Genomic DNA, 14184 nt, shown 5'->3' on the forward strand with positions numbered 1-14184 from the left:
TTTGTTTTATCTACTGATTAAGTTAAAAAGTATTGATTTTTGTCAAATCATAGATCAAATAATGTAATAGTTATTATTTTTACAAACTCATAATTTACTATGATATACCACCTATAACATTTATATTTGTTTTTAAATTTATTGGTTGTTAATTAGCATATGGATTTTTTTCTATACCAATAATAACAATGACAACATTTTAAATATTTTTTACGCTGTTAATTTTATTATTTTTACTCAATTAATATTCATTATTTTTACTCTATGATTTATTTATCATTTTTGTTAATATACATGGTTATTTTTTAAGACATACAAATTATTAAATTATTGTTAATTTATGTCATTATATTTTTAATTATTAATTTAAACTACAATTTGTAATATTTTTTATTAATAATTAAATTAATTACATAATAATAATCGGAAATAATAATAATAATAATAATAATAATAATAATAATAATAATAATAAGTTAAACTCTTCTATTGCTTTGGCCACAATGACCGAATCAATATTAAGTTCAACTCATTGAATATTTAGTAATTTAGTGAGTTTTAGACCTTTCAACACACCCCAAAATTCAGCGAGCACTGCACTGCAATTTCCAAGATACTTGGAGAAACCTCCTTTCCAAACTCCTCTATGATCCTAATAATCCCCCTACAACCAACTTCACTATTATTTTTACTCGCACCATCTGTGTTAAGTTTCATCATGCCAACAACAGGAGGATTCCACCCCATGAACTTGCTACCATCCTTCACCACAATAATCTTCTTAGATGCTTCTAACGCTTGCTTATAATCTTTGTGTCTTCTTAGAATATGGCAAATAGAATCCTGTGGCCTCTCAAACTAAACATCATGCTCTTCCAGATTATGCCAAGTCCACAGCTGATGACACGTAATAATACACACATTCTTCAACTCCTCATTCCCAGCACCACATTAATTTAAATTGATATGGATCCAGCTTTTCAAATCAGCTGTAAAGAAATGTCCTCTAATCTCACTAGGAACTAGACTTCTCCAAACATGAGAACATTTAGGACAGTCAGACACAACATGTATCATAGATTCACACGCATTTCCATATAATTTGCACCAAGCACTTCCAATCCCTTTTCTGCTCTTACTATAGTTCGTTAGAATTCGTCATAATTAAGGAGCCACAGAAAACCTTTACAGCTCTCCGGAACCGCCGCCCCGATCTTCCTTATGGCCATCCTGCTCTTGGTACATAGATTTCACCGAGAATTTTCCGTCACACGCACCTGCAAAAAAAAAAGGTCAGAAGTTTGCCCTGAACAGGGTGGTACACAAGCTCTCAGCTTGCTAATCTACTATTCCAGAAGCCAATGAGATAGACTGTTTATTCTCCACTCTCCTCTCTCATTTACTAAGTTGCAAACTTTAGCCCCACATATATCATTAGGAATATGCACCTCCATGTTATTCACAACATAAACATGGCCTAACCAATTGTCCTCCCACGCACTGATGCTTCTCCCGTCTCCTACTATCCATTGTCCCATAGTTAGCATGAGAGGAATAGTATTTGAGATATCCTTCTAAAGACTCGAGTCCAAAGGCCTCGTATTCAAACAATCCTTAGCAGCTTCAATATTGTATTTACTTTTCATAATAGTGCACCAAAATTCATTAGAATCTGTATATAATTTCCAGCCCAACTTCATAAGGCAAACATCATTAAAAATATTTAGATCCCTTAATCCCGTGCCTCAAAACTTTTTCAGTTTAAGGATTGTATCCCACGCCACAACATGAATCTTCTTCTTCTTCTTCTTCTTCTTTTCATTAGTTTCCCCCTAGACAAACATCCTTTGTAGTGCATGAATATCATCAATACTCTTCTTTGGAAGTTTGTTCGTCATCATCAGATAAATTGGGATTGCCTCGATAACAATTATTGCTAGATTTAATCTTCCAGCCAAAGTCATGTTTTTTTCTTCCAGCTGCTTAGTTTTGCCGCCACTTGATCCACAACATATTGGATGTCCTCCTTTACAAGTCTTTTATCACTTAAGGGGACTCCAAGATATTTACCGAAATTTTTTGTCCGCCGAAACTTGGACGAATTCAGTTACTTTGCTTGAATACTTCTCAAGACATTGATGGAGAAAAGAATGCTAGTACTATCTTGGCTTACTTCCTGCCCTGACATTCTTCAAAAAGTATCAAGAGTATTTGTAACACACGACATTTATCGTTTTGTAGTTTCACCGAATAAGAGAAGGTCATCTGCAAACATGAGATGTGACACCTAAACACCGTTCTTTACAAGCTTAACACCTCTCCGCCTATTCTGATCCACTTCCTCTTAAATAAGATGAGACAACTTATCCATGCAGAGGACGAATAAATACGAAAATATCGGGTCTAGCCTAATCCCTCTTTGAGGCCGAAAGAAGGCATTACGAGTTCCATTCCAATTTACATTTGTTTCAACACTACTAACAACATTCTTGATTACATTCATCATTGTATCTTTAATATTTATCTCTTTCAACATACGCCAAATAAATTCCCAGCTTAACTTATTGTAGGCTTTAGAGAGATCAACTTTAATAGCAAAATATCCTGCCTTACCTTTCTTCCTTTCCATAGTATGCATAGCCTCCCTAGCAATAATGATATTCTCATGTATTAATCTTCCAAGGACAAAACCAGTTTGGTAAGGGGAAATAAGACGATCCATCAGATGCTTTAACATTCCCACAATGATCTTGCTCACCGCCTTGTAAATAGTATTGCACGGAGAAATCGGTCTAAACTGAGTCACCATGGTTGGATTATCCACCTTCAGAATCAAACAAATATCTATTTGATTAACTTGAGAAATTTCATGTGGTCTCTCCCATACATTACTAACAAAAGCACAAACACTGTCACCAACCACTCCTCAAGACTTTTGATTAAACCCTGCAGGGAAACCGTCGGGACCCGGTGCCTTCCAAGGTTTCATATCAAAAACAGCCATCCGAGCCTCTTCATTACTCACAGATACATTATAGGGATGATGTGTCAAACGCGTTTCAAGCAATTAATGAGGCTTTGTTTATCATAGCCTAAGAACTTCAAGCCTCAATGATTGATTATCCATGTCTCATATATTAAAGGGATGAGTTGTCCAATACTTTCACTACTAGGTCAAGGTTGGACTGGATATGGTTGAATTTATAACGCAAAGGAATTAATCAGTCTCTCTTTGGAAAGGACAATAACTATAAATATTTTACTCAATAATTTGGTCTCAACATTACTTAATCACATAATAGTCACCTTTATTGTACTCACCAAAATTACAACTGGAGCTGAATGTGAGTCTGGTAAGACTAACCTAAACAACAATGTTTTCTTTTAAATAATTATTTAGATTAACTTCACTATTGTTTCTCAATGATGGACACGGGAAATACATATAATTCTGGCAGCGATGAGATCCAAGCGAGGATGTTGGCCACTATGGACGAACTACGCTTTCTGAAAAGTTAGACAAATATAAGCACCTTTCTCCAACGCTGGAGGATACAGTCTTGCGTTAATACATGAACAATCCTAGGTTTCGTGACCAAATACTAAGATCTTATTGGGTAGTTTCTCCATCAAGTCCCGACGAGCAAACACTTCTAGGTGTCTACCTGTAGTTTATTAAATATATGTCGGTGACACTTTGAGTCTCTACAAGAATACGTGGCAAGATTATATAAGGTCATCATCAATGTGATAAAATTCAACAAACAGGTATTCTTAGGATTTTTCCGAAATAGGCTTAAGGTCGGACACTTCTACAAGTCCTCGGCCTAGAGTTCCACAAACTCAATGAATAAAATCACGGCTAGGGCATACAGTTATGTGAAAGGCGAGGGACAATATTTAAAAGAGGGCCATAGATGCAACAGAGCGCGTCACTAGGAGATTTGAATCCTCGTGCAGGGTATGACTCATGTCGTTACAACCACACTTTGCGAGAGCAACTGCGCACATACTTGTGGATCTATAAGCATGGGAAACAACAACGGTCTCATGCAAATCAATGATCTCCCTAATGTTACGAAGGAGGCAAAAATTAATGTGCATCAAAAGAATTTAATTGTAAAAAACCTAATGAATTAATTATTAGAAAATTTTGATGATTAGTAATAACCTCGTTAATAATTTTTTTAATGACAAAATATAATACTCCCTCCGTTTTTTATTATAAGTCGTTTTGGAAAAAAAATTTGTATTTAAATATAAGTCGCTTTACAATTCCAATGCATAATTAATGTTATTTTTCCTATTATATCCTTAAATATTTATTATTTTCTCTCCTTTTAATTATATAAATTTATCTTCCACATGTCATTAATGAAGGATAATTTTGTAAAACTGTGTGAAAAGTCTAAAACGATTTATAATAAAAAACGGAGGGAGTATTAATAAGGAGGTGAAAAGCACCAAGTTCAAAATAACAAAAGTTAATATGAATTTCATTAAAGCAGCTCTTAATAGGGAAATATCTTTATCAACCTCCCAACTTTCTTGGTCACCTCCAGCAAAAATTTCAAAATGCCCCTATATTTCGGAAAGGCATTTCCGAAATCACTTTTTTTGAAAAAAGACTGATTTCGAAAGTGCACTTCCGAAAACACTTTATTTTTATGAAAAAAAGTATTTTCGGAGATGTATTTCCGAAAACACCATTTTTTCCAATAAAAAGGTGAATTCGGAGATGCACTTCCGAATTCACCTCCCCTGGATATTTCGAAAGTACACTTCCGAAATATTGTCTGATACAGAAAACAAAAATCAAGGTGAATCAATTGTATTAATTAAAATTATATAATTACCAAAATTAGATTAAAATTAATTGATTATATAATTGCCTAATAAAATTAATTGATTAATTTCCAATATTATATTAAGTGTTCTTTAAAAAAATTAAAAGTTGTATTTAATTATATTTACGTCTGCCAATTACTAATTTTTTTAATTTTGGTACTTTAATTCTATACATAAAACTTTAAATTAGTAAAAATAATTATTCAATTTTTTCTTTTTAAATATTAATTCTTTTCATTTTGATAAAACTTTAAAATATTATTATTTTCTTAATTTAATTGTTTATTTTTTAATCTTCATTTATTTTTTTAATATATATTTTATCAATGATATGTCATTAAATAATCATTAGAACATATAATTAATCAAAAAAATTTATATATATTTTAATATACTAAATATACAAGTAATGTGAGTATTTTATATATCATTGATAAAACTTTAAAATATTATTATTTTACTAATTAAATTATTTATAACTTTAATCTTTATTAATTTATTTTTTAACGATTGTTAACTATTTAAAAAGTAAAAGGTTGAATTATTAAATAAATTATATATAAAATTGTAACTATTTAACTTAACTATTGAGATTGTCTAAAAATTATTACGTTAATTATAAAATAGCTAATTTATAAATATAAATAGTTTAATAGTTAATTACAAAATATAATTTTAACTTTAATTAAAATTTATTACGTTAATTATAAAATATCTAAAAATAATAAAATTTATTAAAAAATTCAATTAAAATTTTAATTTTAACAATTAAAGCTTAACTCAAATTTATAAATAAATTAATAAAATTTAAAATTTAAATAGAAAATTATTAAACTAATAATAATTTAAATTTGTATTGATGAAAGGTCATAAAAAAATCATATGAAATACACAAGTGCACCACGTGAAACTTTGCAAAAAAAATTTTTAATTAAAATAGTAGCAAATAATTTAGAGGAATCAAAATTTATAATTTTTTTAATATACTAAAAATAATAGTTGATAGATTCAAAAGAATAAAGTAACAAAGCATCAAAATAAAAAAAAAATTAATTGATAGAAATAAAATGAATTGAATAGGACAGTTTTTGAGTCATTCTAATATAATAAATTCATTCTAATTTTGTGTATCATTATTAATTAAATATAACAAATTTCCAAAATTATTAAAATATCTTTTTTCATTCTAAAATATTCCATTTATAAGATGTTTTATTTGATCGGTGAAAAATTTGAAATAGTTGTTCCCTATAATTAAAATCGACATATTTGTCATAAGAAACATTATTGTCAATTTATTAACTAATAAATAGTATAAATCTTTGAAGATCTTAATTTTAAACCACTATTTCAAAATAATTGTATACTTCAAAACTTGTTTTTTAGGAAGTGTATTTCCGAAATCTCAAAAAATGGGATTTCAGAAATGCATTTCCGAATTCTGGGAAAATTTAGAAAAAAAGTTATTTCGAAAATGTATTTTCGAAATAGGGGTATTTAGGGGTTTTCGCTGTGTCATCTCCATAGGGAGGTGAAGAAAGAAATTTTCTTTAATAGTTTGTACAAAAATTTCATATGCAAGAATACGAATTTCATTGTGAATCAGACAAATCTTGAGAATCAGACTTGATGGATAATCTAGAAGGCATGGTTTGAAAGGTTCGATGAAGACGATTCCATTGATTTGGCGACAAGCGCTTGGTTCTTACAACCATCTTTCTTGCAAATACAACCTTCTCAGCTCCTGCTTTCTTCATTGAGTTCTTAATTGCCGATTTCAAGAAAATCATGTCGTAGCTTGAGTATTTTATCTTTTTATTTTCACTTTTGTTGGGTCCAAATCCAATAGAACTTTGAAAATCTTGAGGATTAGTAATAAGCTGATCATCGATTATAGTTGGCATAATGGACAAATCTTGAGAATCAGACATGATGGATAATCTAGAAGGCATGATTTGAAAGGTTCGATGAAGACGATTCCATTGATTTGGCGATAAGCGTTTGGGTCTTACAACAATCTTTCTTGCAAACACGACCTTCTCCTTTCCTTCATTCTTCATTGAATTCTTCATTGCCAATCTCAAAAGATTCTTGTTTTTGCTTGTCTTTTTCTCTTCACTTTTGTGATTATTCTTTGATATTGGTGGTAACGTTGCTTTGCATGAAGTCATGTCTCTATACGATTAGTAGCAAGATGATGTATTTTCTCTCCCTCGTGATTTCTGTTTGAAAGTATTAATTTTTCAGTTGACCATTAAGTGGTAAGGAAAAGTTTGGTAAAGAGATTTTTGTTAAAGAATATCAAAATTAAAGTTCTGATTTGATTTGCAAATCTTTTCATTTGATTTTTTTTTAATTTTATATATTTTGCCACTTCATGTTCGTTGCTGTTACACACTTTTCGGATTTGTTTTGAAAAAATATATTTTGATTATAAGGATTTATTATTATTATTATTATTATTATTATTGTTATTATTATTACTATTATTATTATTATTAATATTATTATTATTATTATTATTATTATTATTATTATTATTATTATTATTATTATTATTATTATTATTATTATTATTATTATTATTATTATTATTACCTAATTTAATTTTTTAAGAACCAATGATATGTATATAACTATGTTCACATGAATATGTTAATTTTTAAAAAATAAAGTATGAACGTGTTAATTCGTTTTATTTTGGAGCAGTGTATAAAGTTTTTTTTTTTGGAATATCAGATGAATTTTTTTTATAAGCAAAAAAATATATTGAAAACACGAGTAAATGTGGTACTTCACCCCAATGCAAATAGGTCTAGACTACCCAAAGAAAATCAAACCAAGAACAACCAGTCTACAACCAGTCTGCCTAATTGGTTCTCATAATCCAACCTGTATCAAAACTTAGCCCCCATCATATAATAAACAGAAAACTTTTAGGCCATACCCTAACATTTATTTGATTTGATCAAAATACTTTTATATTATGTGAAAAAGAATTACAAAAATTGCATTTCGAATGACTCATTTTTTATTTTTTTTATAAGCAATGAGATTCATTAGAAACGATTGAGTACAAAACATACTCCCCGACACATACAAAATCAACAATTAAGAATGTCGATGGGCCGATTGAACCAAAGAGTATAAGTACAATATAAACTTTCCCCAGAATTCCTACAAATGTTCAATAACCACGACAAAAGTTTTACCCTATGAACCACTTCGGCGACTTGAAATACCACTGCATTAAAATACATATCATTCTGCATGTTTCATATTGTCCAAAAAATGGCTAGTCACGTAATCAAACGCTTTCTCGCACAAACCATCCCGAGCAACCCCGTAGAAAAATCCAACAAATGCTCCACAACCTCAATAGAACTTTCGAATGACTCATGTTAAAGTATCTAGTGACTAAAACAAAGATGACATTAGTCAACAGTTAAAATTAGAGAATTTCTTTGCCAACCTCCCTACCTTCTAGTCCACCTCTGGTGAAAACCCCATACTACCCTTGACTTCGGAAATGCATTTCCGAAATGCAAGAAAAAGGTGTTTTCGGAGATGCATCTCCGAAAACGCCTTTTTTTTAGAAAAAATTGTCTTATTTCGGAAGTTCATTTCCGAAAACATCATTTCGGAAGTGAACTTCCGAAATACTGCGCGTTCTGCAGATTTATTAAAACACTCCCCCTCCCCCATTCATTTACCATTCATTTACCCTAACTCAAATAAAAAACAAGCAAAGGCGAAAATTTGTGCAAACACACTTCCAAGGCTGCATCAAGGCTCCAATCACATTGCTATACAACATTCAAAAGCCCACAAATCACTCAATTTGTAAGTTTTAAATTTGTTAGATTCATTATTCAAATGCATGTTATTTAGGGTTTCAATTGCATAAATGATATATCGACTGGTTGTTAGTAGTATTTAGGTTGTTTAGAAGCTTTTTGAATTGGTTTTATGTTTGATTTTGGGGTCTGCCATGGAAGTTTCAGAAAACTCCATCGCACGGATGTTTCGGAAGTTCATTTCCGAAAACACCTCCATCCCAGTTTTCGGAGTTTTCGGAAATGAACTTCTGAATTGTATCAGAAGTTCAAATTTTTTAGTTTTTTATTTTGTCTCGCATATTAATCGATTTCAATTGTTTACAGGAACATGTCAGGCAATCAACCAGCATGCATCAGACAGGGTAGGGAGACCCAGACTGCGTCGGCTACACAGGGTAGGGAGTGTCCGTTTTAATTTGCAAGTACTTTATTTTTAACGCCTTTGTTTATTGTGCCTGTTTCTTTAAAGTTTGTGTGCATGCGTTCTGCTTCACCTCCTTTGTTCTTTAATGACTTGTCCGTTTCCCAAGCGTTTTTGTCCCCTTTCTTCTTTTATAAAAGGAGGTCTCATGGACCTTTCTTTCTTCATTTTTACGCAGGAATGGGTGGCGCTAAGGGAAAAAGGGAGGTGAAGGAGAAGAAGAAGGTTTCGACCGGCTCTATTTCTCGTTCCCAGGGGCCCGGGGCCCGGATCCTCAAGCTCAACTATCTGGCGTGAGAGTCGTGGTTGATGCTGATGGTTCTGAGACTGAGTGGGATGACGATTGGTATCAGTATCTTCATTCGGAGGAGTTCGCTCGTCGGGTAGAATAATGTGTTTTTGTTTTGTTTGATGTGTATTTTTTAACGCTCGTCGGGCAAAATAACGTGTTTTTGTTTTGTTTGACGTGTTTTGTTTTGTTTTGTTTTGATTTCGGATTGTATCTTTCGCACAGTGTTTTTGGATTTTATTTATCATATTAGTATTTTCTGTTTATATGTCGCTTATTTTATTTGCCGTTTGCGTTTAATTAAAATGCGAGACTGTTTAAGAAAAAACATAAAAAAAAACACAGTTTCTGCATAATTCGGAAATGAACATCCGAATTCACCCCCATGAGGTGTTTTCGGAAGTTCATCTCCGAAGACACCCCCCATGAGGTGTTTTCGGAGATGCACTTCCGAATTATGGAATTTTTTTTTTTTAAAAAAAAAGCGCTTCGGAAGTTCATTTCCGAAGCAGGGGTATTTTCGGATTTTTGCTGGGGGTGACCCCCATAGGGAGGTGGCTAAAGAAATTTTCTAAAATTATGGACTAAAGTAAAACGGTCGCTTTAATTTTTGCGACGATTTTCAAATCGTTGTCCATTATGTCATTGCGAAATGAAAAAAAGATTAGAAAACTTGTAACAAGTTATCCACTAAACACAAATTTGATTAAAAAATTATAATAGTGAAAGACTTATGGCAAGTTATTCAATGAACAAGAATTTAATAAAAAATTATAATATCAAAAAATTCATTGTAAGTTATTTAACAAAGAGAAACTATGTACGACAATTTTTTAAGTGACATTCTGCAGTACACTGGTTTAGGGATACAAAAAATTTCGATTTTAAAAAAAAGTAATAAATAAAAAAGATATAATTAGAATATTTTAAAAAATGGAGGGTGTCATACCCTTAAACTTATCCCTAAGATAGTGAGAATAATGAAACTTTGCTCTACTCCGACAACAATATGAGTTCTACAAAATCAAAGTTTATTTATATCAATGTTGTGAAAGAAAGAGTTCATGAGAAGAAAATTTTGATAGAATATGTATATTTTTAATAGGCAATGATATATAACAGGAGTATAAGGGATACTCCGCCAATTTACAAAATTCGGGACTCCCAATCTCCGAACATACGGAAGCAACAAGAGCCAAGACTAAGGACAAAGCCTAAGACATCTATAAACAATAAGAAAACTCTGCTAACACACTGCAGGCAGAGGTAAAACAAACATGAAAACACTCCCATACAAGAAAAAACCAGCAGCCACTAGGGAAAAGGAAAACATAGCCAACAACACCCCGACTAACAGTAATGACACCACCGTCCCACGCCCAGCCAACAAAGAGAACAACCACGACAAAAACAAAGACAAACTACTGACACAACGAGACAGAAAAGCCACGCAGACCAAGCTACAAAATGAAGCATATTTGGCGACAACAGGCCCTAGCAACAACAACACAAGACTACTACGTAAAGCACCACAGCGGGAAAATACTCCAACAATAGAAGTAACAACAACCTTTGATTTTTCCAGAAGAGTTCAACCACACCCACACATCACCGACTATCTTAGAGATGCAATCATCGAAGCTAAAAGCCTCTCCCTTAAAGGTGATCGCATTACGCAGCCACCAAATACTCCATACCGTTGATAACCAAACAACAGCCATAATCGCTCTTTTAGAATTACTTTTCACCTTGTCAAAGTGGAAAAATAAATTTTGGAATTCTGCCAAAGACGACTCCTTTAGCGATCCCAACCACTCCAATATCTTTCGCCAAATGGCCGACACTATAGTACAGCGGCCTAAAAGATGCGCGAGATTTTCCTCCACCGTCGAATAAAATACACAATCCGGATGAATAATATTCAAAGCTATTCCCCTCTTCCTTAATTGATCCTTTGTTGCTATTTTGTTCATAATTGTTCTCCACCCAAACACCTCCATTTTTTCGGGCACAGACTTAATGCTAGTTGATCCTTTAACTAAAGGTTTGACACCAAAGACATTTCACGAACATATTGCTAATATGAATCTTAGTTTTCAAACTGCCTTAAGATTAGTGGGAGTTTTTCACTTATTTTGCCAAGTTCTATACTTTGGTTTTATTTTAGTATAAATTTTATTTATGTTTAATTTTTCTGCAGAAATAAAAATCATGAGTTACTATTATTATAACAATGTTAACAATTTTTTTGTTATGTGTAAATATTTTAATTTTAAACTAGTGGCATACCCGTGTCTTCGCACGTGTACCGCTATGTTACGCGTATTTGATTCAAAAATTAATTTTATATTTAAAATAATCCTAAATAATAGTAAGGATACTATTTAAAAGTATATATTAATATGTAATAATAAAACAAATTTAAAAATAAATCTATTATATAAAAATCAGTTAATAAGACATATATAATTTGAATTTAGAAAAAATGTAAATAATAAAAATTAAATAAGAAAAATTAAAAAAATGTTTGTAAAAACATCAAAGGTTACCAATTTTAATAAATTAATGTAGCACTATTGTCAAACATCCTAATTTAATCATAATTCTACTAACATTAGGTTATAATAAGTTAATGTAGCATTACTTTAATTCAACATCTCAAACTTACGCATCAAAACAAAATGGATCATAACAATTTCGTCAATTTGTTGCTAGAAAAACAGAGAACCAAAAAGGACAACAATATTATTTGAACCAACTTCAACCAAACACATTGAACATTCTTCATGAACACTACCATACAAACTTCTAACAGACCCAAAAAAACATCTTAGCATGTCAACCGTTCAAGACGGACACGTGGACACGTGGAGGTAACCTGATCCTAAATTCCACAATACCTCCTTTCTCGGACCGTCTTTTCTTTGTAAGTTCATACCAATCGTGGCATACATACTTTTCGACATAGTTGTTCCTCACGTATGTGTGAACTACACCATTATAATAATTGTCGATGTCAGAGTGAAAGAGCAGTATGCAAACGATTCCCGCTAAGTCGCATGTCGTTATCACATGTTTAGGTATTTCTTGTACATTTGCATATCAAACAACATGAGATTATATAATAATATATAACTTCTAATATGTAGCTTAGATATTATAGTAACAACTAACTTACCCGAATATTTCTCTTAAAAGTCTTCGGATCCTTCACTTCCTTCCTCCAAGTGCAATAGTTTTCAACGGCTGAAGAGTCGGCTTCACTGCGATCATCCACAACCCTTTCTTTCTTAGAGTTGCAAACAAAAAACACTCGTACATGCTTTAAAACATGTTTCGCAGAAATGAGATCATCCGTTTAAAACGAAGAATACAATATGCTTAGTATAAAGATATCCATTATGCACATATGTAGAAACTAATGTCGTTGCTTTCCTATGGCTGTAGTTCCAGATTAAATTTTTTTGTTATACCAAAAAAAAATACTATCCAATATCAGATATATAAATATTTGAATCAGCAGTATATTTTCCCATATGTAAATATTCAAATTTTTTTGACATTATTTATCAAAATATTTACGCAATCATTTAATTTTATAAATATCAAGTAATAATCTAGTATTTGAAAATATTAATTTAACTGTATAAATAAATATTAGTAACGTAAATAAATACAGTTTTCCTGTGTTTGGATTCATATAATATTTAAAATATATTTACTTTTATTTTTTTTAATTGTACAACAAATGTAATAAAATGTGGGTTCGTATGAATTTTAGTATGGATACCCGTGCATTCGTACGGGTACTGGTGTTACGCACATATGTTTCTAAAATTAATAAGAATGAAAAAATAGAAAGACGAAATTATTTAACCAAAAAAATTTATTATTTTCAAAAGAAAAACATATTTTTATTTATATTTGGATCACAAATATAAATATAGTTTTTCTATATATACAAATATTTGGATCAATCGTATATTTTTCCATAGCTAAATATTAATTTTTTTTACATTATTTATAAAAATATTTACGCAATCATTTAATTTTATAAATATCCACTAATAACATAGTAGTTAAAAATATTATTTTAATTGTATAAATTAATATTAGTAACATAAATACATACGTTTTGCCAATGTTTCAATTCATACATTATTTAAAATATTTTTATTTTTATTTTTTATATGTGTTAACAAATATAAATTTATGCAAATATATTTTTTATATACCAATATTAATTATTAATTTTTAAAATAAATAAAAGAATTAAGTTTAAAATTAATTAAGGTTGATTTTAAATTTTTTATAAAATTTATTATCCAATCTAAATAATTCATTCATTATTATTATTATTAAGCAGCGAACATATAGTAGAAAGCATCATCGTTGAGATCCAATTCCCTACATTATAATCTCAAAAAAATAAAATTTAATATGGGAATGTAATTTTTATAATAAAGATTTTAATTTTATTTAAAATAAATTATAATAATGTTCAAAGATAAGTGAATTAATTCATTTAAAAACCTATAAATAAGATCATATATTAATTAAAACTACTGTAAATAAAAGTAATATAAAATAATGAGAAAAGGGATATGCACTGACAGTATAAAATTTTTTTACACTGTCAACCAATCACAACGGGTGCAGTTACCGTGCATAGATAAAAATCTATGCACCATGCATAGATTATTATAGACCGTTAGATCAAATTCTAGACATCAATTATTATTACTCAATACTCAATAATCACCACTCAATACTCAATACTGGATTAA

The sequence above is a fragment of the Vicia villosa genome, unplaced genomic scaffold (genome assembly GCF_029867415.1).
Source record: "Vicia villosa cultivar HV-30 ecotype Madison, WI unplaced genomic scaffold, Vvil1.0 ctg.000655F_1_1, whole genome shotgun sequence".
NCBI lineage: Eukaryota > Viridiplantae > Streptophyta > Magnoliopsida > Fabales > Fabaceae > Vicia > Vicia villosa.